This window comes from Pygocentrus nattereri, chromosome 1 (genome assembly GCF_015220715.1).
Source record: "Pygocentrus nattereri isolate fPygNat1 chromosome 1, fPygNat1.pri, whole genome shotgun sequence".
NCBI lineage: Eukaryota > Metazoa > Chordata > Actinopteri > Characiformes > Serrasalmidae > Pygocentrus > Pygocentrus nattereri.
In genome coordinates this window covers 42234543-42261591 of record NC_051211.1, presented here as the reverse complement: position 1 = coordinate 42261591, position 27049 = coordinate 42234543, and the positions used below count along the sequence as shown (strand labels likewise).

Sequence of the window (27049 nt, the reverse complement as noted above, 5' to 3'; positions counted from 1 at the left end):
AGAAGGGGATTGGGTGTGGAGGGCTCGGCTGGGGCAAATCCTGGAAGTCCTGTCCAAGCTGGTGGGTTGTGACGTGGCACATGTGAGGACAAGCTGCAAAGGCATGGAGCCTTTTAAGGGCCAGTAGCATTTCTGTTCTCCCCCACACACACCTCTCCAACCCTGGCCTGCATGCAGGGAGATGAAAAAGGTTCCATGTTAAAAAAGCCACCAGCAGACCAGGATGGACAGGCACCTTGGCATCACAGGTAGATATGAGAGTAAATAGTTTTTGAGGTTACCCTGCCTTTGGCCATTGCCTTTGTGAAGTGTTGATAATTACTGTGGTACACATATGAATAATGGAATAACATTTTGGGTCAGTGATATCCAGGGAAAATAGTTTCTGATATGTAAGTGAAGTTTTTGGAGTTGTTTGTTGGAAGTTCGGCTTAATTTCTGAGGAGCACTATGAAATGTCTGTTGAATGTATGAAATTAATTAGACTCTTAAACTACCATTATTAAAAGGAAGAACCCACTTTATCATCCTCTTGCTGGATTATTTAAAGTACATATTAATTTTAATGTGAAAGGTGTCAATCATTGCTGATACTCCAAGCTAAATACTTTTGGTATCACAGTGGGGTGGAGTTTTATTCTTAACCAAATATTTGCTCAACATTTTGTTAGAATAAGTACCTGTGTGGTTGAAGCTTCTGGGGTTGGTTAGCACTTTTTACCCATCAGTGTTTTGTTTTACATAACATCTTTTGTATCTTTTTGTATTGATGTATTTATACAAATTTATTAAAATCCTGTTTGGAAGGCATAACGCCAACCCTGCATTTTCTATGATTTAAGTAATCTTTGTGTTTTTATACAACTGCTCTTGTACCTGAGCTTTCGGACAAGTCAGAGTTAATGAGTGTGAGGGATAATGCCCCAGAATCCTGCTCTTCTCCTGAAGCACAGTGTGCTCTGCAGAATGTTCTAGAGACTCAGCTGTGTCACGGTGAGCCACGGTGCGAATTAGCTGCAGCGAGCAGTTGCTTTGGATATTAGTTTGGATAAATGCTGTCCTATCTGTGTTTTTCAACCTTTGTTCCTTTGTTCCATTTTTAAGGTGAGTCATGTTCTGGAAAAGAAAAAGATTAAATGGTTTCTGTGTCTTTCTAACAAGCAGGTTCAACTGCATGCAGTGTCATAATTGACAGGCTGGGAAAATAAATTTCCTTTAACTTCATGTTACAAAGGTTCTTTAATCATTTCCTAAAAAAAATTGTCATCCATATTTATTACTTACATGTATTAATGCAAAAAATTGTATAAATCAAATGGGGAAAATGGCAAATTTGTGTAATGAAATGGGCAAAATTCTAGAAATGGAATTAAAATAGTTCTTTTGCAAAAAAAACCCCAAAAAACCCAAATTGTATTGATTGTTACAATTTTGAAATATGTAATAAATATAAAGTTGTGTTTTAAAGTAAAAATACTAAAAATTACACTAAAAGTGTAAATCCTAAACTCATTGCCACACTGAATAGAAAAGTACATGTAATATAATAAAGATGCTTGAAGAATAAAATAGTTCTAGTATACTATTTTATTTCTAATCTATTTCTCCTCCATTACAAGGAAGTGTGCTTGTTTCATCCAACTCATTTCCTTATTGTCAAAGGGAAATAAAGATAATGAATTAATGTAATATTAAGTCCTAATAGCTTTCATTCATGTTATGTTGAGAACATTCTTGATGAATTTAATTTTGTTTAAGCCTTTTTGTATCACACTGATACAAGTTGGCACATCACACTGGTTGTTTTTGGAAAATTCCATAATGCTTTAATGTAATGTCATGGGAAATCAAAAGAATTTCTCAGACCATGAAACATTGTCTGGATTCTGGGAAAATATGGAAAAGATAAATTTGTGATTTTTAAATTTAATAATAATTAGAAAACAAAAACTTTCATAACAACCACTTTCCCCCAGTAGTTATTGTCGAGGGGAATATGTGTATTGCAGGAGAAACCTTGGACACTTGGACACAATCTTCTGCTTTTACTTGTTCTGTGAAATTCTGTTCAATTATATTTTTGTTCAGTTTGATATGAATTAATAGTGAATTTTGAAATGTGTGTATTTTTTCTTTATATAGTGGTCCCACTTTACACTAAATCACAGCTTACTTTTTTAATGCTAGTGCTAGCTAATTTCATACAGAATTTCATACAATATATTTTAAGAAAATCTTTTCTATTTTCGATTCATATGGGTATATTTAATTTTTTTAGTTGTGCACAAAAAGAATTAACATGACCTTACTTTATGTTTATAGTGTTGTCTGAGGAGTAGTTTATGTGTCTGAATGAAAACACCTTCAACTAATTCACAGCAGACTGAAGACCTTTTTTCTGTGTGATGTCAAATTTTTCCAGCTGTGTTCTTGATTTTTAAAATGATTAATGCCATCTGCTGTTTTTTACCTTCATTATAGATTGAAGGAACAGTTTTTAAAATTTCACGTTAGTGTAAAAGGTGCCTTCAGTTAGACCTTTAAATAGTTAACACAGGCTATTTTCTGTGCCTCTGAAAGCACCAGAGTGAGCCTGTGTCCACTCTGTCGACGAGTGCAGAGGTCTTTTTTTCCCCCTTCTTCATAGAGCTGGTTTTGATATTTCTCATTACTGTTTGTAACATCTTAGCACGCCTGCTTGGACATAGAGCGACTCTTTTATCAGAAATGACCGCCATGTTGTCTCACTGTCCTCCATTTTGTTATTTCAACATTTCTCTGCAGCCCTGCCCCACCCTCTCAAAATTACATGTCTACATGCCACTTGATTCTTAATACATACACTAACATTAAAACCCTGTATGTTCCATTTTACACTCTTTTATCCATGTATGTAGGATCCCTAAGTTCATGTTACTCTGTAATACTTTATTTAAGCTTACTGTTAGTGTAACTGCTACTTATGTCATTGCTGCATTTCAGATAAGATTCATGTTATCTCTTGTTTTTAGTACTGTTTAGTTATAGCATTGTAGGAAACTGCACTTTGAAAGAAACAAGAAAGTGTCCTTAGCCTTTTCACTGTGCGAGTACGGTTGAAGAAATGATAAGTGCTGTGTCAATATTAATGCTTCATATTTAAGTTAATTTTGGCGATGGGTGATGACAGCAGAAAACACTTGTGATAATAACCATACAGCAGCATATTTTGTGATCAGTAAAAAAGCTGTTATTTGCAGTAATTTTACAATTTTACATGTTTTTTCTCTTTTGTTCTCCAGTGTTTAATGCTCTTCAGTCTTGTAGTTTTTAAGCATGAAGTAGCTGGGTGCAGTATGTGTGAATAATGTCAGTGGATTTTGTGTCCACATGTATCATTTAGTTAAAGGATAATTCTGTCTGCAATATTTACAAATTAAGATTTACAAATTAAATATAGACTCTGAATCAATTTATATTCCTGTTATATTTGTATTTGTGTTAAAATTTCAGTTCTAGTATTCTGAAGTAACCTTTTCCAGTTTCCAGTTTGTAGAAATTTAAAGGTACAGATTTCAGATGTACAGAGCTTTCCCAAAATTGTCCTACAAAAATGATTCACAGTATAAATTACTGAATGATCTATTTTAGACTTTTTTTATTTAGCTTTAATAATGCTTGTCAATTATGAAGGAATCATCACTGTCATAAAATATGGATTTCAGTGAAAGAATTCCTTTTTTTAGTATATTATGTGTGAAAACTGCTATAAATATTTCTTCTTCTTCTTATTATTATTATTATTATTATCATCATCATTATTAATTTTTATAATGTGTCTCTGTAATTATTAGTTTTAAAGTAAAGAATTTAAATATGCCTAACAGGTGTAAAATGTGATGGCCCCGTGCTCGGCTTTTTCAGCTACGGTGAGGCACAGGGGTGAGTGAGCTTTTCACTTTTCGGCTCCTAAACGAAGCAGGAGGTCAGGGGCATACTCTGAGTGACAGTCCTAAGGGGATCACTTCCTAATCCCTATTAGTCAGTGTTTTAGTGGTCTTTACCTACACAAAGCAAACAGCACACTCCCTTTGAATGGGGGCCGGCCTGCTCCCAGTGTAACACTTCTGACCCCAGGGTCACGCCCTTTGTTCCTCTCTCTACAGAGGCTGACCCCAGAGTTCACAGCTGTAATTGAGAAGTCTCACAGACACGTGCGCAAGGGGGCCCAGGAGAGACCACCACCACGGCGAGCTTGCTACCTCTCTGGCGCGAGGGAGTAAAAGGTAAATGATAAAAAGGTGGCTTTTTTCTTCTGAAACATGAAACAAAGTCTTCTTTTATTAATTCTTGCACTTAATTGCTTGATTTGAAATATTCAGTGGTACTAAATATTGGCAAGTGCTGCTCAGTCATCCCTAATGCTGATCATTAAAGGTTAATTAGAAGCTTACCCTGAAAGTTTTATGGATGATCTTTGTGACTTTAAGTAGACCTTGGCATGTGGGCAAGTCCGTTTTATTTGTAGTGTTTTTTTTTATCTTCTGTGGACTGTAGCATTTAAACACAGCAGAGCAGGCACCGTCAGAGGCTCATGAACAATGTGCCGTTTGCTCTGGCCACTGAAGTCGCAGCCCTCGATTCACTCCCTCCTGCCCATCATAGAGCTGGTCTTTGCTTTTATTCTCTGAATAGCTGCATGTTATTTAAAGACTATTCGCTCTAAGCGAATGAGAGATAGGTTTAAGTTCTTTTCATCTGCTTACCATGTTTTGTATAATTACGTGTTAGTTTGTCTGTCACATCTGGAAACGAAGTTGTCTGTGTTGAATTACTGTATTTTTGGTTTCTGCTAATCCTTCACAGTTTAAACAGACAATGTACTGCACAGCTGGATTGTGACCCTCAACAAACATTTTCTCTTCAGCAAACTGCTCGCTTTGTTGGTTGTGCATGTATTTGGTGTATATTGCCTTGTAAAAATCACAAGTCCATTAATGTGGATGTTTTCCCTCAAAAATGTGCAGAGCAGAAAACAAATGCTGAAGTGTAAATTATATAACACAATTGAAAAGCCTTCCCGGCTACCTTGATCTAGTGTGCTTTTATTTTAGTTGTCTTTTCTAATAATAAAAAAAGTCTAAAGTTTCATGTATATGTATGCATTTGGACAGATTGGTACATGTGCAGTCATGTATCAAGCTCTGGCAGCCATTTTGTTTGTGAATGAAAGGACATTTTGCTCACTGCTGACTGGCTATAGTGCCATTATTGCACTAGTGAAATTTAATGTGCACTGATCATGCACCTATTCGCTTTGATTTATTTTTTTCCACTAACTGAATGGGTAGGGAAAGGGTATCAAATTATCTTCTGCACTAGTAATGATTCATGCACATGTAACAGTTTGCCATTACTTAATTTGTTAGCTTATTATTGCCTGCTGCTGCTCTGTAATGTGCATTAACAATTTAAATCTGCTTTGAGAACAATATATTGGAAAAACCAACCATGATAATTATGGGGTAATAGGGGAAGGTTTACCCCCTCAGCAAAAAAAAAACAGCTTTTAAAATTGCAAGAGCCTTTTCACAGATGATCTCGGTGGTGACGCATGAAATAACCCTGAGGTTGTGCAGTCAAAAGTATCATAAAGAGTTTGTTATGATTGGCATTTGATCAGTGGTGCTCCCAGTCCTTCGGTCTTATGAACGATAGGCCTTATAGAGCAGCATAGTGTTTGGGAGTTGGCAGCCAACCCAAAACCAAAATTGTATCCTCGAGTGAACTTTAATGCAGTGTACGACACAACACACAAGCCAAGCCCTCGCTCCTTAGAGGCAGGTTAAATAGTAAACAAGCAGCAGATGAGAACAGGGTCTCAATGCCACCACCACTGCTAACACAATAAATTTCGGATGGGCGATTGTTACTGCTCTCCTTTAGCGCCTGCAAGAGATTTAGCTGTTGCACGTGTGAAATGCGCCTAACTTTTTTCGCTATTTTGCAATTGGTCAAGAGACGTGGCGCGATGTGACGTCAGGGCGTTTTTAGCCCCTGCCAAAATAAGTGCACCGTCTGCTTTTGTTGTTTGAAAAATTAGAATAAAAAAGGAGAGAAGTGCTTACTTTTTAGTTTTTTACCCCTTCGCCGTTTTCACATGGCATCGTGCAGCCCAGATTTGGTGTTGAATTGAAGGTGTGGTGTGTGTGGTTTGCGCCGGCTGCTCGTGTATATATGTGTGTGTGTGTGTGTATGGAATGACTGGTCAGTGCCAGCAGCAGAGAACGAGGGAAGAAAGCTGGGAGAGGAGGCCCAGGATGAGGCAGAGTGAGGGAGAGAGAGCCTGGGCGGACCGGCCGCTCTCTCTGTCCCTCCTCTGTGTTGGAGAGTGTGTGTGTGTGTGTGTGTGTTTGAGATTTTGTATGTGTGTGTGTGTGTGTGTGTGTGAGTGAGTGAGAGAGCTTGTTGAGCAGTAGCAGCAGCCTCCGTGTGGCCGTGCTAGGTGGACGTGGCACAGGCTTTTGTCACGGCGAACGGAGCGTCGTCAGCTAAACATTGCAAAGCATTAAAAACAGCAGATCTCTCTGTGTACTGTAACACAGACAGCTCCATCTATCCTGTACAGAGCATGTGCACTGCTCTTTCTCTATTTCTCTCTCTTCTTCTTTCTTGCTGTCTTTTCCTCAGGGACATGTGTACAAAGTTTTATGTTTCTTTTGTCTTTTGCTGTCTTTTTAAGGCAGTTTGTTTTTTCATCGTGTTATAAATTAGCGACTTAAAAAAGGATAACAAAATTGTATAGCAAGGAATGTTTCCAGTGTTTATAACATTATATTATATCTTCTAGTAATACATTTCTTGCTAAATGTTAATAGGTGACTAATATTCCTTCGTTCAGCCTCATAGAGACGCAAAGGAGAGAGTATAAGAGTGTTTGTGCATGTGCTCGCGCATGCGCGCTTTTGTGTTTTGCAACACAAAATGGGGGATGCAATGGGAGATTCTCAATAGCATTCTAGTGAATTATATTAAAGCTTTTTCACTGCATCATTATCACATAGTGTTCGGATGATTGACAAAAGCGTTATCGCTCCCAAACACAGCGTTTGAGTTTTGGTTCGATCAGGAACTTTGCATTAGAATTGAGAAAAGAAGAACAATGTCACAGTGCAGAACGTGATCGGGTTAATACAGCAACCGCACAAACTCCTCCTTCTCTTTCACCATGAAGCACACTTCTCAACCTTGGGCTGAGTGTCAGGTAGGCTGTGCCCGAGCTGTGGTGTGGCTTCAGTGCGTGCGGCGTCACTACCGAAGAGATCTCCCTGCAAATCACAGCAGCTGTTTTACCTCTGAGCATAGCAGTGCTTCTATCAGATTCTGACTGGTGGCAGTATGGCGTGTGAGGGGGCTGTAAGGTATTACAGTCAAATTGCCTGACCAATAAATTCCCTGTGGACATGAGCACAAATAGAAAAAGCTGTTTGGCATCGTCCTCTCACCATCTCCGACACTTTGGAGTGGTTGCTTCCAGCGGATAGATATTTTACTCTTTCTGTGTGTTGTTTTTTCCCCCTCAGAGCAGCAATGGACTCGACTACCGCTTGTTGAAAAATGATTCAAGCCCTGTTCTTGTTTTTTTCTTACATTTTATGGCCTTTTTATGTCCACTATTACTTCCTATTCGTTTGGACTAATAACTGTGTATATACAGAAAAGTCGTTTTTAATTCGGGTAGCAAAGGAGCAAATGCAAACTGTATTTGAATAGTTAGCATCGTAAGTGAGTGTGTATGTGTGAGTAGTCCTTGGGAGAACTGGAGTCTATGTCACTCTTTTCTCCACCCTTTTCACCCCTCCCTCCTCATGCTGTCGGTTTTTCTCTCGTGCTTACTGGCTGCGGTGAAGAATAAAAAAAAGGCTGCTTTGCTCGTGTTCACTGCAAGCTCCCTTATTTCATCATCCTCTTCTTCTTCACTTCTCTCCCTCGCTCGCTTTCTCTCTTCCCTCTCTTTCTGTCTTTCTTCCTCTGTCTTTCTCTCTCACTCCTCCAGACTTGGCCGCATGTGAGTAGTAGAACGGAGAGAGAGAGAGAGAGAGCAGATAAAAAAAGAGAAAAAAAGCGTCTGCTGCTATTTCTACAGTAAGGTCCTCCCCTTCAGGCAGCCTGTGCCAGGAGAAGGAGGGTTTTTTTTACTACTCTCTGGATTTTAACCCTCTGCCTGCAACCAGTCGCCAAGACTTGTTCCTCCAGTCCTACCAGAAGTTACTTTCTTGGTATTCTTCATCTTTCAATCACATATCTTTCCCTCTTTTTTTTCATGATTGCTCTTAACTGTTGCATTTGCTTTCCTTTATTTTCACAGGTACCGAGTGACTTCTCCCTGTGCTGCTGCTCTCCCGATATCAAAATGCTATGCGGATGCTTGGTTTGAACCTCCTGGCCATTTTTTGCTTAGATCTGGTGCGCAGGTGTTTGTGGTCATTGCTCAGGTTTCCCTCAGATGGTCGTTTGTAGTGCTGAGGTTTGAAAATGGCTGTGGTCTTCCAGCTTGTTGCATGTCTCCGAGTAGGGAAGTGGGAAGTGCCAATAGCTCTATTGCTGAAGCACCGCCCTCTCTCTCTCTCCCTCTGTCTTTTTCTCTGGCTCTCTTGCTCTCTCGCGTTCTCTCTCACCCTCCCTCTCCTCATGCGCACACATACAGTGCTTCTTTCACACTCCTCTCCTCTCCCTCTCTCTCTCTCTCTCTCTGAAAGGAGAGCAGGAGGGCGGTGCAGTGGTGGAGCTTTTTCTGGGACAGGTGCCAATTCCAAACAAAAGACATAAAAAGGCAATGAGTGAGAGATGCTTCCATCGAAAGAAAGAAATATGTTGCATGTTCAAACGAAAGAGCAGATTTGTAGCGACCATGCGTGCTTGCCCGTGTGCTTGTGCGTGAGTACGCGACTGTGTGTTTATTCAGCTGGATGTAAAAGTGGACCATCTGCATGCAACGGGCGAGGGAGTAAGCCAGCGAGCGAGCGAGCTGAGATTTGGAATACTTTTCCTCCGTCTTCCCGACTCTCTCTCTCCCCTCGCGCTCTCACCGTCCACTGAAGGCATTTCAGGCGCAGGGGGTGTGGATGGGGGGGGCGCAAAAGGGGCGGGGGCTCAGTTTTCAGCCTGCTGAATTATTCATAGGCCTGGGCCAATGCTGTGAGCGGACTGGCTGGATCATTAGCATGCAGTGGACATTCTATTTGTCTGTTTGCTAACATTCCTCATTCAAAGACTTGTTAACTGCCAGACGGGCCGACACACGCGCCTCCCAGGCAAACCTCATGGCCTCCTATTGTGGCAGAGGCCTGTTCGTCCCAGGCCAGGGTTGGGAGACAGGCATGTGGCCCAGCGCTGGGGACTGCAGCTGGTGTAGAGGGACTGCCTCGGCCCCCTCTGGCCTGCCTTCTCCAGTCTTCATGCTGGCTCAGGAGAGCTCACTGCCTGCTCTGTCTCTGTCTGTCTATTTCTCTCTGCCTCTCTTACTCAGTGCAGGCCTTCAGCAGAAGCAGCGCTCTGGAATGCCTCTGTCTGCTCATGCTTTCCTCCTTTGTGTGGTAAGTTATTTATCTATATGATATTTGTCAGATGTTTGTGCATGTTCTTCTTGTTAAATTGCACAACATGGGTCTTTTTCTTAGCAATCAAACAGATTTAGATTTAATTCAAATGTGCGCCTACTAATATCCGTCTCAGTATGCTTCTTTAGATTATGTTTACATTCGTATTTGACTGCATCATTTTAGTGATTTTTTTCCCCAAAATGTGCATCATCGGAATGCAATATCCGATACGAGGACTAGGCAAATAAAAAAAATTCTGCACTTTGGAAATGGTGCGGACTGGAAAACCTTTTTTTAACAGTACTATGAGAACTTCGTAGATATTCAGACACGTTGAATAAGGAACTTTCCCTGATTTGATGCTGAAGTTCGTATCAGACGTCCCTGCAGACTCATCTGGTTTTCAACCACACAAAATAAGAAAAGGGAATTCTTTTTCAAGGGAGCCTCCTAAGACTCATTGCTACATTGAGACCAGGCCAAACCCTGCTACAACCACATTTCAGTAGGCCTACCTTTCATTTCATAAGGCCGCCATGAGTACAGGATTTGCTTTCTGGAGCACCTTGCACGCTGCCTGTTTCCTGGCTTGTTCTATGGGATTTTTAATGTGCTGGGGGTAGTGTTTTTGATTATCACATAATCTGGAATTATAGCATGATATTTGTATTGCTGTCTATTATTAATACTTTTTTCATATTTGCACAAAATAGACGGACGTGTCCGTGTATATGCACAGTAGTCTAAATAATGTGTAAATACTTCGCTTCTTAAAAGTCTGCAATGTTTATATTATACATTTAACATAAAATTATTAACTTGTAGTCTTATATTTGCTTGATAGTGGATCATAATAATTAATAGATGTTTAATTTACTCTCATTCAATATTACAGACTTTTGGTTACTGTGTATTTAAAACGAACTATGTTTATCCGTATTTTTTGAACAGCAACTGTTAGCCATAAATTATGTGCATATTAAAGACCATTACGATTTAAAAAATATTTTTATGGCCCATTATCTGTTAACATTTACTAAATTGCGATGGTTCATATTAAAATTAAGTCTTTAACCTGCCATCTTATTTATTAAAAGATCAGCTACTTCAAATTAAATCACACTAATTTACATTTGAAGTACAAAATTTGGAGCTATTTTCTAGAATTTCTTTCTCATTTTGTTTGTGTGTAATTGTGCAGCTGTTACTTCACCTGCCGATAGCCGTTTTTTAAATTTCTTTCCAATTTTTTAAATTGGAGACGTGTGTGATCTGTGTTTTGTTTCTTATGTCTCTGATAAATTATTTTTCTAGGTTACTTTTCTTGGTTAATTATCAACATAGCATTACATACCAACACACACACACACTTACTGTAAATACACACACACACATACACACACACACATGCACACTCCTCTTGAAAACCTCTTCAAAAAATGTTTATTCAGGGATTTAATTACAAATAATCCAAATGTTATATATGGTTGTGCACTTGTCAGTGCAGTGTTTATCCATGCAGTTAAATTTAAATTTATAGGCAAGTAATAAAGCAGGCTTGTTTCACCTGATTTGGTTTATGATAGGCAATTTTGTGCTAGACAAGCAGCATATCAAACTCTGAGAGGGAGCTTGTGAAGTGTTTTTTTGCAGAGAAGTGGCATATTGGGTTGGCAGTGATCCCCCTTCAGCCTACCCATTGTTTTTTTGTGTAGTGAATGGAGCAGTCCAAAGATGGAGTATGGTGTAAGCATGGAGCAGGTGGCATCATCAAAAAGGGGAGGGGGAGGGTTGGTACAGGGATTGCAGCTTGAGGTTAAAGTTAACCCTTAATAATTTGTAATTATGGTATATTATGCGTCTTGAAGATAAGGGATATGTGAACACCGCAAATGATTATTTTTTACCATATTTTGTGTAACTTAAAATAACTAAATGGAAAAAATAAAAAATGTTTTTTTTTGCATTCAGGCCATGTTGAAATTTAGCCATGCCTACTTCAAATGCCTGGGTTTGAAGCATTTCATAATGCCTTCTCAAACATGCCAAAGGGCAGTGTGTGCGAAGCGAGACACACTTCCTCACTGTCACGTACAGGCACATACTCTCTCACACACACCTAGACACACTTGCTGCCATGTGCCCCACAATGGAACTCTAATTCAGCCCTGAAAAGAGTTCCCACGCCTTTGGTGTGTGTGTGTGTGTGTGTGTATGTATGAGACTGAAGGGTCTAGACCCCCCCACACCCCCTAAAGACACTTATAAACACACAGTCTAGACTGAAGATGTCTCTTGTACTCAGAATACAGGCCGGCTACATGTTGAGAATTTCAAAACGGTTGAATTTGCTGATTAAATTCAGCTACACTCAATAATTGCTAAAGTATGCAAACAACATATATATTGTTATTGTTGTTAGATAATATCGAACAAGTACCTCCTGCTGAAATGGTAATTGTTGCTGCAAATAGACTTTAGTAAAATGAATCAGAAATATTTCTGAATATTTCAGGAAGTGTAAATACAATTGTAGTTTTAAGAAATTTATTAAGCATGAAGATTTTACTTAGTTTCCTTTGAAATATATTTGTTACAATTTTTTGTTGTTTGAAATTGTTTTTGCTGTGAAAGTAACTAAAATGAACTAAAAGGAATTTTATTTATGTTCTATATTTTTCCTTATAAATGTTGCAGATGCTTAATGTGCTCTAAATATTTTTGTGCACATGCATGCTTGTAAGTAGTGTGCATGTGTGTGTGTGTGTGTGTGTGTTTCAGCGTTTGATATTAAATTTTGATATTGGTTAAGCACTTTAGTGAAGAGGAATTGAATGTAGAACAAAAGATCTGTAGGCACTCTGATTTGTGGGAAAATCTAACAGACTGTTTATTTTCAAAGCATTTGACCTCTGTGTGTGTGTGTGTTTGTGTGTGAGTGTGATTGTGTTCTAGCACAAATTACATCACAAATGCCTCATTTTTGAATCTTGAACGCACATTTTTGCCGTTTCTCATCAAGAACAGTACTTCTTTTGCACTTAAGTGTCTACTTTAACTTTAGAAATATTGTGCATTTTAATCTGCTTGTTCACATGAGTATATTTGCTTTTCCCCAGTATTGTAAAAAGAAACCGTGATATACAAACTGAAGATTTAAGTGTTCCAAAAGTTTAAGAATATAATTTGCAGTAGGTTAATACTTTGTTATCTGTAATTAGTGTAATTAATCCCTGTAATTAATCTGTAATTAGCACAAATTCATAATTTTCATATTCACTTTCTGTATTTGGCAAATATATGTGTGTGTGTGTGTGTGTGTGTGTGTGTGTGTGTGTGTGTGTGTGTGTGTGTGTGTGTGTGTGTGTGTGCATGGATTGAATGTGCACTGTTTTGAAGGTGATTGTCATTTGCATGGAACTCCTTGCATTTCTCTTTCAAGTATATCAGAATTAACAATTTTGGATAAATGGAAGAATTTGTGTTTTTATTTTTATTTTTTCATAAGATTAACATTATTATGTTTATAATATAAAAACTACTGTGAGTTTCAGAGGGTACTTACAATAAATGGAACATCCATAGATCCATAGATTTTCTGAATGTGAAAACTAGCAGGTGGCACTGAATATTAGTGTGACATGTGGTTTTATATTGACTTTATATTATTATGTGAATATTGATTTATTCTGTTAAAAAAAGCTCATATGTCATGTATTATAGGCCTAGGGTAATTTTGCAGTGGATTAGTATGAAAAAAAATGCTTTTGTTCAAAATGCTTGTATTGCCTGCACTCACAGTATTAGAAAACTGCCGTAAGTGAATTATACAGGAATTTTAATGTTGAGATGAAAAACATTATCCAAAAAACGCATTGCTGTAAGTCAGACGTGAGTTACTGCAGTGTACTCTTTTGATTTTGGACCAGTCTGATTCCAGTGTGGTATTTCTGTCTTGCTATGCAGTATGCCATTTTGGAACTCATGGGGACTGCTGTTGTTACTAATCAAAAGCATGTAATGCCAGAGCCTGTGGTGAACTTGCAGTGTCAGCACTGGTAATCCTACAGAGACACTTGTGGGTCTCCTGAAGTGGTAGTAGCTTGTGTTATCATGATTGACACGTGACAGATGGAGCAAAGTGGAACAAAGTAACTGTTAATTGTTAGAACCATGTTATGACTTTTGCCATGACTGGAGCTGCTGTGACGTTTTTGCACTTCTTTATATGAAGCCCTATGACTAAACTGAACTTGTCTGGAGTGAGCAAATCAAAGAAGGCATTTCTTCCTTTGTAAGCAACTGTGAGCAACTCCAGCAGCATGCAGTTTTTTTCTGAAACATCCTGTTTACGTCATTAGGCTACACACTCTGTTAAATTTGTTTAATCCTGATTAAGTGGCATGTTTGAGTGCAGTTATGAGTGTGTGTATGTGTCTGTGTGTACATGCATAGATATATATATATATATATATAGATATATATATATATGTGTGTGTGTGTGTGTGTGTGTGTGTGTGTGTTTTCTTTAATAACTAGGAATGTTGTTTTTTTTTTTCGTTTGTTTTTGTCGGTGTTGCCATGTGGTTTGTTAGCTCCAGAGTGCAAATATATGATTCTGTTGTGGTAATCTGAGGTCATGGCATTATATGCTTATCTTGCTAATCTGCGGTTGGATATGTTAAATGTTCATTATATCAATCAGTGCTGAACGTTCTTTTGTCCTCAGGCAAATGGGACAGCTTCATTTTTAATTATGATGACTGTGAAAGGATGTATTATTCAAATAGCAAGTGCCATAGATTTATTGTTGGAATATTACAGCAGGCAATGTGCATCGGTCTGCTTCTCTCCTTTAAAAGATGTCACAGTGACTGGGTTCTCATTAAAAGATGTCACAGCGACTGGGTTCCTCGCTGTAAGAGAAATCAGTTACATGAAAAAGTGAAAGTGACTCCAGCACTCAAAGGTCAAATGAGGATTAAGGGAAACTGCACTCGAAGGCAATGCGGTGAGCCTGCCTGTTCTGCATAAAAGCCCTATTGTCACAGAACACTCACTGCAAAGAGAAAGGGTCTCCAGCCTTAGGAGTAGAGCGCCACCTACTGGATACTGATCGCTCCACACCAGCTCCATCTCTACCAGGCTCCATAGGGTCATATGAACGACGAATTCAGGAAAGACAATGATACGTACATCTGATTCAGATGTGTACACAGTGGCCACATTGTTAATGTATATGATTTGCGTGTGGCTATCGCAGCTGTCCACTAGTCTTATAGGTGCTATGTGTACCATGAGGCACAGTTTATCTGCCCCTCTTTCTCTTTATCAGACTTTGTATATATATATTTACAATTGCTTGCATCTCTCTTTCTCTCTCTCTCCTCTCTCTCTCCCTTCTGTCTCTCTCATATGTTCAGGGATTGAACCTAGCCCCATTACCATGAATGACCCAGACATGTGTAATGTGTGCCAGCCCTGGGTCTAGCTCACTGGAGGTCATGGCATAGCACAGCCGTGCCATCTAAGGTTACAGTGGCGCGGGTGTGGAGGAGGGGGAGTAGCAGGCCTAGCCCTGTAGGCCCTGTGTGGGATAAAAGGAGGCTTCACATTTATCTCTCAGTCTATTAAAAGTGCAGCACAAACAGCTCCCGCAATGCCAAACATTGTTAGACACACAAGCTGTGGCTGTGTCCAGAGGGAGTGGAGCTCAGCGCTGCACTCCTCTCACTCCGTCAGGTCTTTCAAGGACACTAAAGAGGCCTTATAATTACTCCCACTGCAGTTTGATATGGATGGATGGTTTGACTTGAGGGATGTTGTTAATTGTGCTGCTTTATTGTAGAGGTGGTTTATATATATATATATAGATATATATATATATATATATATATATACACACACACACATATACATATACATAGGTATATGTATATATATGTATGTGTATGTGTGTGTGTATATATAGGTATATAGATATATAGATAGATAGATACACACACACACACTATATTGCCAAAAGAATTTGTTTCTCTGTCTTGACATGCATATGAATTTGAGTGACATCCCATTCTTAATCCATATGGTTTAATATGTTGGACCACCTTTTGCGCCTATAACAGCTTCAACTCTTCTGGGAAGGCTTTCCACAAGGTTTAGGAGTGTATTTATAGGAATTTTTGACCATTCTTCCAGAAGCGCATTTGTGAAGTCAGACACTGATGTTGACCAAGAAGATCTGGCTCACAGTCTCCGCTCTAATTCATCCCAAAGGTGTTCTGTCTTGAGGTCAGGACTCTGTGCGGGCCAGTCAAGTTCTTCCACACCAAACTCACTCATCCATGTCTTTATGGACCTTGGTTTGTGTACTGGTGCGCAGTCATGTTGGAACAGGAAGGGGCCATCCCCAAACTGTCCACAAAGTTGGGAGCATGAAATTGTCCGAAATCTCCTGGTCTGCTGAAGCATTAAGAGTTCCTTTAACTGGAGCTCAGGGGCCGAACCCAACTCCTGAAAAACAACCCCACACCATAATCCCCCCTCCACCAAATTTTACACTTGGCACAATGCAGTTAGACAAATACCGTTCTCCTGGCAACCGCCAAACCCAGACTCGTCCATTGGATTGCCAGAGGGAGAAACGTGATTCATCACTCCAGAGAACACGTCTCCACTGCTCTAGAGTCCAGTGGTGGCGCTTTACACCACTGCATTGGACGCTTTACGTTGCACTTGGTGATGTAAGGCTTGGATGCAGCTGCTTGGCCTTGGAATCTCATTCAGTGAAGCTCTCTATGCTGTTCTTGAGCTAACCTGAAGGCCACATGAAGTTTGGAGGTCTGTAGCGATTGACTTTGCAGAAAGTTGCCGACCTCTGCGCACTATGTGCCTCAGCATCCACTGACCTCGCTCTGTCATTTTATGTGGCCTACCACTTCATGGCTGAGTTGCTGTCGTTTCCACTTTGTTATAACACCACTGACAGTTGACTGTGGAATATTTAGTAGTGATGAAATTTCATGATTGGACTTGTTGAACAGGAGGCATCCTATCACGGTACCACACTGGAATTCACTGAGCTCTTGAGAGTGACCCATTCTTTCACAAATGTTTGTAGAGGCAGTCTGCATGCCTAGGTGCTTGTTTGTATACACCTGTGGCCATGGAAGTGGTTGGGACACCAGAATTCAATGATTTGAATGGGTGAGTGAATAGAATATATATAGAATACCCTTCACCGAAGAGGTTTGTTTGTAGTGCATGAGAGGGATACTCCTCTTCCTCCTGCTGTTCCCCATCCTTCTCCCTGCTTCTTCAATAAAAAAAAGCCACAAACGGGTTTTAGAGATTGTGTATGTGTGTGAAAAAGGGAGAAAGAGAAAGAGGGGCAAGTGATTGATGATTAATACATAATTGCATGATTGCAATTATCTGAGATGATCACAGTAATTTAAACTGAATGCAGTTATTAGCTTTCACAACCATATGTTTATGCTGTAACAAACAGGATGGGAATTGGGTATGTTTTCATCCATTGGCTTGAGGCAAATTCAAGTCAAATGCAAACGTTTGAATATCCCTGGTTGAATTATGTATTTTATTGATTTTCTAAGAGAAAATAAGTTAATGCATCCTCTACAGGGAAAAGGTTTTAAGTGTACAACAGTTGAAAATTTACCATGACTTCTGGACAAGCCACATTTTGTGTTTCATGTTTTTCCAATATGTTAAAATCAGAAAATAAGCAGCAGTTGTGATTTAAAATGTGCAGAAGTGTGATCACTTAGAAAATCAACAAAAACTGTCATTTGACCAAATTGCTGTGTGAAAATGAAAGAAAGATTTTTTTGGATCTTTTGAAAACAACGTCTCACTTGGGCTATAGCACCTTTAGAGGGCAGCAGTGAATAATGTTTGTTTAGTTGAGTTTGAGCTGGTTACGTTGTAAGTTAGGAGCTAATAGGTAGCTATTGAGACAGCAAAGAACCAGAATAGCCAGTCAGTCAATTTGCTGATTTAGGCTTGTGCTTAATTAGTTGCATATGATGAACAAAAAAGTGTTGATTGCAGTTATCTGTATGGAAATCAGTGGTCAGTTACAGTTTCGTTCATGACATGATTAAGGCGGACAGATCAAGGTCTCATTTCTGAGCACAAACTTTGCCTGTTTTTGTTTCTTTTCACTATTTTACTTATTAGCACTTAGAGCCAATCATCTTGTGGTGTTTGGTTAGGGTTTGCATGTTTATGTCTAGCAGTTAGTGGTAGCATGTTTGTGTATTGGTATGTGTTTGTCTTTGTATTTTTGTGTGCGTAATGAGTGTGTGTGTGTGTGTGTGTGTGTGTGTGTGTGTGTGTGTGTGTGTGTGTGTGTGTGTGTGTGTTTGTGAGTCAGTGCTGTGGTAACACACTTGTCTCTCGTGGGGCCTGTGGTAGTATGACTAAGCTGCGTGTGCGTGTGCCTCCCCCTCCGCCTGAGGTAAACCACAATGTAGCCCACACTCTCACTCATACGCACACACCCTGCTACCTCCTTACCCTCACCACAGACCTCACGCCAGCCTGCCTATTACTCATACACGGACACACACACGTACATGCTATTTGGTCGGCAGCTCGTCTGCATGCTCACAGTCCACGCATGCAGGCTCTTGCTGGTACCCTCACGCTGGCTCCAGCGCAGCGGAACATGCGGGGCAGTGGCATGTGGCCTGCTTGGCTGCCCTTAAGGACAGAGGTGCTATGTGATCCTGCTTTAGGCTCACTGAGCAGAACTGTAAACAAGGATGCCATTAATAATGGAGAAAGCTCAAGAAATATCACACCATGCAGTGCAGCCAAAGAGAGTGAGAGAAAGGGAGTGTCACTACTGTGTTGACTGTGCTACATGTAAATAAATACATTTACATTCCCCGGTCTCTCTCTCTCTCTCTCTCTCTCTCTCTTTGTGTCTCTCTCTTTCTCTCTCTCTTTTTCTTTCTTTGCCACAGATGGTTCACTGAGAAGCGATTGTCTTTTTTGTACACAAAACCATGCCCCTGATGAAGAGGAGCTTTGGATGGAGGTGGTATTTTAATACATACATAAGACACAGCAAAAAATAGAAGTTTGGTCCAGAGCTTATTGTTTTCTTAAAACAAAGATGTTTTATCAATTCTGTTTCACACTGTTTTAACTTATCTAGGTTAAGGCATATCTATATCTAAATCTGAACTGATTTGATTAGAATAACATCTGATATGTGACTGAAAAAAAATCAAATATTTATTACAAATAGTGCAATCTCATAATAATTCGATTTTATTGTTTCTTTGGGAAATTATTCAGTGCATTATGAAATAACACAATTCCTTTTGATGATTTTGGTATAATTTAAAGCATTTTTTAAAAATGTGCTGACTGGATATGTTATTTACAAGTAGTGGAATATAGTCAACAATGTGTTGTTGTTTTGGCCAAAACATCAGCACATATGTTGTCAAATATTAATTACTTGACTTACGTTCCAAAGTCAACTCACCTGAATCACCGCCTTCAGGTTGCAATGCATAAATGCGTTTTATGGACCTGTTATGGAGTATAGCATCCATGTAACACTGTAAGAACAAGGCATCGGTAGGACTCTTGCAAGTATTGTGTTTTCTGCCACGGTATGCATGCCTGAAGCTGGATAATGGTAGCCGTTATCGGCCAGCGGAGAGACACTGTCCTTTGGGGTGAGGTAGTAGGTTGTATAGTTTTAGGGTTAAGCCCTTACTGTGAGATAACTATACAACTTACTGTCTTTCCTGAAGTGGCCGTAATGCCTTCAATCAAGAGAAGCTCGGCTGGTGAAGAGCCTCAACACAAAGGCGTAAAGGACTAGCTGAAGTACACTCATAAAGACAAAAGTTCCAGAAAGGGTTTGTGGTAGCAATGCCATCGGAGAACGACATGGCCCCCTGACGTACCTTTCAGTGGATGGTTCTTTAAAGACCCATTTTTGTAAAAGATGTGCAAATGTGAAGAACCTTTTAAAGACTGTTAAAATGTGAAGGTTTAATGCCAGTTACCATGCATTCATATCAAGGACCAATTCAGGACCTTTATTTTTAAATGTGTAAAAGACGACTTTATTTCTCCTTATAGGGAACATAATGGATTAATAGGAAACTGAAACTGAAATATCCTGCAGCGTGTTTAGTCTGGTCTCTGTTGGGCACTGTGGAAGAGAGGAGTGCCGAGCAGTTCTCCTTTGGGTTCTGCTGATGTTTATTCATCACTAAGCCCAAATGGGATCTGTTGTGCAGTGGGGAAGCCCCTCTGTGATGTTCGTACAGGGTGAGGTAGTAGGTTGTGTGGTTTCAGGGTCGTGATTTTGCCCCATCAGGAGATAACTATACAACCTACTGCCTTCCCTGAAGGGCAGCAGTGCAGCACTGGATACCAACGACAACATTAAACCATGCCAGTCCAGTAAATTGAGTGAGTAAAAATGCATCTGAAGAGAGTTTCTGTCTTAGATTTTGAAGGAATGCTTGTTTTTTGACTTTCAGCAGTGTAAACTGAAGATCAGTAATAAAGATATAACACAGTCTGTTGTCTGCTGTAATTCTGTTTCATATACCAAATACATGGCTGTGGTCTGTATTAATGTTACTGATTTTGGGGAGAAATAATTCCTGTTTCCTGACCATAACTTAGAGGACAAGGACTTGAACTGATCAGTCCCCACCAAAGCATCCAGTGTTGTTTGCTCTAAGCAGTACATAACTGTCTCCTGCTTTCCCCAGAGCTTCTAGTACTGTAAATAAAATGTAGCCATGGCATCAGACAGCCATTAACGCGTGTTAAGAGAACAGCTACATGGCTGCAGGCTGACCAGCCTTTTAATGCTGCAGAGTGTGGGCACTGGCGGGCATCCAGAGGGGCTCACAGAGACTGGGACACCAGAGAAGAGCCAGAGGGCCAGGCTGAAATTGACGGCACTGACAGAGGCTTATGATAACCCTGTCGTGGCTTTGCATTATATGCAACTACAGATCCAGTGTGCTTAATCTGTAGTTATATAAAGTTTATTTTTTTAAGTATTAATAGCTTTCAATTGCTCATTGTAAACTGCATAATCCATATATCGAGAGTGAAAATGTCTAAGTGAGTTAATCTCATCCTGGATAGGACAGCATCTTAATAAAAATCACTTGGCAGTGTTAAGTTGAACTGCAGATGCAATGCATTATCTTCGATTCAACGATATTTACACACACACAAATAAATTAAGGCTCCACAATTACATCGATCATAAAGATAAAGCCTGACTGAGGGCTGCATTAGCACGCATCAGCAGGTGGCAGCACAAGTCATGATTTCATAGTGAACAGGTGTCTCCTCACACCAAGATCAGAGATGTCTGCGTTCTCCGGAGTAACTGCGCACAGCTCACTGCTTATGCAGAATCACGAACTTAACGCAGGCATTGCTCGTTTTGGAAATTACAGGTGTATTTGTTCAGGGATTTTCTTACCGTCGCCACAGTGAATAGCGTTTTGCTCAGGAAACATGAGTTTTGCGATGTACGGCGCAGTCGAGTTGTCGCTTAGCAACAGTTCCACTTAGTTGTCAACCGTCAAAGGTATTCGGCGTGTTTTGTTTTCCTACCCGTATTCCGAAGAATCCCTTCCTGCGCCGCGATTGGCTAATAGTGTCACGGTTCCTGCTCTGTGATTGGTCTGCTGTCGGCCTGCTGCTCGCGAGTACGAATGCTTGCCAGTCGTAGCACACGAGGCGAGACTTACCGGAAAATGGGTAGGAATTTATAGAGGAGCACTCCGGGGCGTTTCTTTGTAGTAGTCCGTAGTAGTTTATCTATTGGCTGTGCGGATCGGTGTTCATGGAGGTATGTGCGTTATGGTCGTCGTCAGTCTTACCGTCACATCCTGAACGGCTCATTAGGATTTGGATCGGAGTATTTTGACAGCAGTGGGGGCGGGAATGGGGGGGATGGAGGGGGTAAACCAGGACTTTGAAGGAGCGCTGCACCGCGGACTGGGCGAACTGGGCGAACTTCACCGAGGTAGTGGCGAACTTGGGTAATAAACAAGTAGCCGACAGCCTTTGAGTTAAGGAAGTGTTACTGTCGAGTTGTATCACGCCTAACCGTCATGGCTGTTGATTTAAAAAAATGTTTAATCCACTTTTTATTGTTTATGTTTCTGTCAAAGACGCGTTTGAAGTGGTTAGTGACATGCTTATGTTATTTTCCATGAGCACTATTATTTGTCAGTACTTCATGTCAACACATGCAAGCAACTTGTTCTGCTGCTATGTGTAGATATTGCAAGCAATACATTATCTTTTTAATAAACGTTAGTTTATTAGTGTTTACTTAGGCATTTATTACTAGTCTGTTGACTCATGGTTATTTTTTAAGAACTGCAAGTCTGTTTTAGTTTTATTTATTTTTAAGCAGTAATATTTCATTGCTCAATATTATTTAATACTTAATATTTTCATCATTGCTTTTTAATTCATGCCATTGTAAATCTTCCCATTTGCCTGTAATTAACTCAACAGATAAGAGTTCCAAATTATTAAGCAATTAGTGAACAGAGTTGTTTCTCCATGTCTTATTCAACAAGTCGGTATTCCTTAGAACAGGCCTGTAGAGATTTCATCTGCTCAGTCATTCTATTCTGCATCAGTTACTTTCTTTGATTTGAGTTGATTTGATATGAAACTATTATTGAGTGTATGGATATTAATAGGGGTTGTCTAATAAGACGATTTTTCCAACTACCCTCAGCTTATTTTTTTCCACATGTAGAGAGCCTTGCATAAAGTCTAAGGATGATGCATATAGCATATCTTCAGATGATATTGCTCCTACCATTTATTATAATCATAATACAAACCCACCTGCTCTTAGGCGACCTTGCTCGGTTGTCTCTCTTCTCCCTTCACTGATCCGTGTATTGTGTCATTGTGCACCTTTGAGTGGTTTCCTCCTATCCTGTCGTCGGTTCCTCTGCATACCGCAGAGCACTGTTGCCAAAACATGACCTCATGACCTTAAATATGTACAGGTTAAATGAGGACAGGAGCCGGTTGACGGAACAGCTGGGCCATTCTGAGTCTCCTACTGCACCTTTCCCTATACACAAGTTCAGTAGACTGTAGCCATAAGTTCTCTGTATTGCAGTATGTCCGAGAAATGTTCTGACAAAGACTCCTAATGTGAAGGTGGGGCTAGTTCGCTTTTGATTGGATGTGTGTCAGAGCAGACAGGAACTGGGTGTCAGTCGAGAGAGTGCAAAAGTGAGCTGGGTGTAGAGCGAGCCAGTAGCCAAAAGCCTTGATCAATTGGACGGTGTGGCTGTAGCCAGCTACAGACCTTTAAGAAAACACAACTTCTTTGGCATTGGCTCTATCCTGAGTAGCAGTAAATGCTACAATACGTAAGATGATCCACCACGATGTGTTCGCATTTGTCTAATGTTTTCTTGATGCCCTTCCGAGTGTTGAGTTAAAGTTCTCAAGCAGTCCATTACAGTCAAGATGTCTCAGAGGGTGTGCATGAGGATGTGTTCAAGGCCGCCCAGTATCTAAGCCTTTATGGCTGCTTGCGTATTACGATTAAGCCCATCTTATCAGATGCGACTATGTCTCGCTTGACCTCTTCTATTGGTAAGGCGCCAGGAAATCTGCTTCTCGGTAAGAGGCAGGAGAGTAGTGTGTGGGGTTTGGACTTTGGCCCCCGCCGAGGCTAGTGTATTTATTGGCTGCTGCTAGAACAGACTCGTGAAGAGTGATCTGGTAAGCACTGCTTTCATTCTGCTCTGTCCTAGTGCTGTGTCATGACTGTGGGGCTTAAATGTGTTAATTCTTTCCTCATGCAAGGCTCTTTTAGCATATAGAGGATATGAAAAAGAAGCAGGTCTCTTTCAGTGCTGAAACTGGAAATCATCCTTTTACAACCATTATTTTAAGACAGGAAATATTGCTGACCTCTTTAATTTTGTCATTAGTTCATCTTTTTTGAACTTTGATATGATGCTTAAGTCGATTTTGCTTGTCTGTTTTCTGATCTGAGATACAAGTTCAGACAGATGTGCATTCAGGGAGCCTTCAGCTGTGGGCTGATGCTTGAGACATTGACCCTGACAAGCTAGCAAGTCTGACTGTGTTTTTTTTAACCCTCTGAAAAGCAGATGTGTGACCATGTGTTTGTGGATTTGTGGTCTGTTTTTTGCTTTTGCATTTCAGTTAAAGTTTGCTGAATTGTTTTTTGTTGTGTACAAGAATCTGTTGTTGTGTACAAGAGGTTTTTGGTTAGAGTCACTCTGCTGTATTAATCAGCTCTGTGTATTCCATTTATCATGCTTTTGAGATCATATCTGTATGAGATTCCATTGAAGTGCTTTTAGTAGTCGCATATGTCTATGTTGTTGTTGTTGTTATTATTGTTGGTTGCAGAGACTTAGATTGTCTTCCTGTTCCTGTGCTGCCAAAAATACCCGTGGCCTGAAGTATTGTTCAGGCACAATCAGATAGGCCAGCAGTGAGAGGACAATGAGAGGAGAAAGGCTGAATGGAGCATTATTACTTTAGCAGTCCCCTCAGCTTTGACCCTCCACAGCCTCCTTCCTCTATTGCACGTAGGCTGTGCTGGCTGCACACTGGGAATGGTCTCAGTATGTGTGTGTGTGTGTGTGTGTTTGTATGTGTTTGTATGTGTCTTGTGAACTGTCTCCCCTGTCTCTTGCTTAAGAGTGTAAGAGGAGCCCTACAGCTGTCTTATACAGCCTGTGCTGATATTCTCAATAGAATTACAGGTTATGGTGTGATTACGTGATTACTATTCTCTTGTTTCATTACATCCTTAGTGGACATTCCTGCATGCAGAGTGTTGTGCAAAAATCACAGACTGTGCTTCATTTATTTAATTTACAGTTAAAAACAGTTATTAGTTTTCAGAGTCAGGAAAATAAGCATAATAAATATGACAAAATATTAAAGAGAAGCTTCAATAACTAAATGTAGTATTAATTTTTTAATTATTCATTTTTTTCTCAGTAACAACTTTTTGACCGCTGCACATGCTTTCAGACTCATAGTGTTGAGTTGTCTTCTCACAGTGGAAGGATGGACAGAAACACTCGTGGATGTTTTTCAGATCTGAAGTAAGAGTGGAGCTTGATTTTCTCCTCCCTCTCAAAGAGGAAAGCTTTAAGTGCTGTATATCTGATGGTGGCAGTTTTGTTGGACTACGAGACATTTTCTCTATGTCTTTGAATTTTTTTTTCTTCCCCTTGTATCTGATTTCGAAAGAAATGAAAATGTTTTGCTTTTGACTAGAAATTAAATAAATGAAGGGTCTCCTGTGGCACAGTACTGTATGTTGCATTTGCGGTTCTGTTGCATTTAAACCTCTTAAAAATTTGTCTTAATACTTAGACTTTCAAGCAACTGCTATGCATTACTGAGTAACTACAGTCCATCCATCCATCCATCCATCATCTTCCGCTTCTCCGGGGTTCGGGTCGCGGGGGCAGCATCCTGAGCAATGAAGCCCAGACCTCCCTTTCCCCAGCCACTTCCACTAGCTCCCTGGGAGGGATTCCGAGGCGCTCCCAGGCCAGCTGGGCGATATAGTCACGCCAGCGTGTCCTGGGTCTTCCCCGGGGTCTCCTCCCCGGTGGACTTGCCTGTGACACCTCCCAAGGGAGGCGTCCAGGAGGCATCCTAACAAGATGCCCGAACCACCTCAACTGGCTCCTCTCGACGTGAAGAAGCAGCGGCTCTACTCCGAGTCCCTCTCGGATGACCGAACTTCTCACCCTATCTCTAAGGGAGAGTCCAGCCACCCTGCGGAGGAAACTCATTTCAGCCGCTTGTATTCGCGATCTCGTTCTTTCGGTCATTACCCAAAGCTCATGACCATAGGTGAGGGTGGGAACATAGATCGACCAGTAAATCGAGAGCCTTGCCTTATGGCTCAGCTCTTTCTTTACCACAACAGACCGGTAAAGAGCCCGCATCACTGCTGACCCAGCACCAATCCGCCTGTCAATCTCCCGCTCCCTTGTACCATCACTCGTGAACAAGACCCCGAGATACTTAAACTCCTCCACTTGAGGCAAGAGCTCATCCCCAACCCAGAGAGGGCTCTCCACCCTTTCCCGCGTGAGAACCATGGCCTCGGATTTGGAGGTACTGATCCTCATCCCGGCCGCTTCACACTCGGCTGCAAACCGATCCAGTGAAAGCTGAAGTTCACGGCCTGATGTCCCCAATAGGACCACATCATCTGCGAACAGCAGCGATGTGACCCTGAGGTCACCAAACCGGACACCCTCCATCCCCTGACTGCACCTAGAAATTCTATCCATAAAAATTATGAATAGAATCGGTGACAAAGGGCAGCCCTGACGGAGTCCAACTCTCACTGGGAAAAAGTCTGACTTACTGCCGGCCATGCGAACCAAGCTCCTGCTTTGTTTGTACAGGGCCTGAATGGCTCGTAGCAAAGAGCCATGTACCCCGTACTCCCGAAGCACCTCCCACAGAATACCCCGGGGAACACAGTCGAATGCCTTCTCCAAATCCACAAAGCACATGTGGACTGGTTGGGCAAACTCCCATGAACCCTCGAGAATCCTGGAGAGGGTAAAGAGTTGGTCCAGTGTTCCACGACCAGGGCGGAACCCGCACTGCTCCTCCTGGATCCGAGGTTCGACTATAAGCCGGACTCTCTTCTCCAGTACCCTTGCATAGACCTTACCAGGGAGGCTGAGGAGTGTGATTCCCCTGTAGTTGGAACACACCCTCCGGTCCCCCTTTTTAAAAAGAGGCACCACCACCCCAGTCTGCCAATCAAGTGGCACCACCCCCGATGTCCACGCAATGTTGAAAAGGCGTGTCAGCCAAGACAGCCCCACAACATCCAGAGCCTTGAGGAACTCGGGACGGATCTCATCCACCCCTGCAGCCCTGCCGCCAAGGAGCTTTTTAACTACCTTAGCGACTTCGGCCTCAGTAATGGACAAGCCTATTCCCGTGTCCCCAGACTCTGCCTCCTCACTGGAGAACGTGTCGGTGGGATTGAGAAGGTCCTCAAAGTATTCCTTCCACCGCCCAATGACGTCTTCAGTCGAAGTCAGCAGCACACCATCTCCACTATATACAGTGCTAGTGGCACACTGCTTTCCCCTTCTGAGTCGCCTGACGGTTTGCCAGAATCTTTTCGGAGCCGACTTAAAGTCACTTTCCAAGGCCTCACCGAACTCTTCCCACACCCGGGTTTTTGCCTTGGCAACGACTGAAGCCGCAGATCGCTTGGCCTGTCGATACCTGCCAGCTGCCTCTGGTGTCCTACAGGCCAACCATGTCCGGTAGGATTCCTTCTTCAGCTTGACGGCATCTCTCACCTGGGGTGTCCACCACCGGGTTCGAGGATTACCGCCCCGACAGGCACCAACTACCTTGCG

General features: G+C 41.2%; 1 protein-coding gene across 6 annotated transcripts in view; it reads left to right on the top strand.

The window, feature by feature from the left end:
- The window catches only part of pparaa (peroxisome proliferator-activated receptor alpha a), a 61087-nt gene that overhangs the window by 12899 nt on the left and 21139 nt on the right, over positions 1 to 27049 (top strand). The window contains exons 4-5 of one of the 6 annotated variants that reach the window (XM_017716832.2): positions 4146 to 4265; positions 18575 to 18648. The gene's annotated coding sequence lies outside the window, so the exon portion shown is untranslated. Of the gene's footprint in view, positions 1 to 4145; positions 4266 to 9143; positions 9576 to 18574; positions 18649 to 21209; positions 21460 to 21537; positions 21653 to 23263; positions 23376 to 27049 lie in introns of those variants that run through there. The other 5 variants (XM_017716835.2, XM_017716837.2, XM_017716836.2 and 2 more) reach the window with 5 other exon arrangements.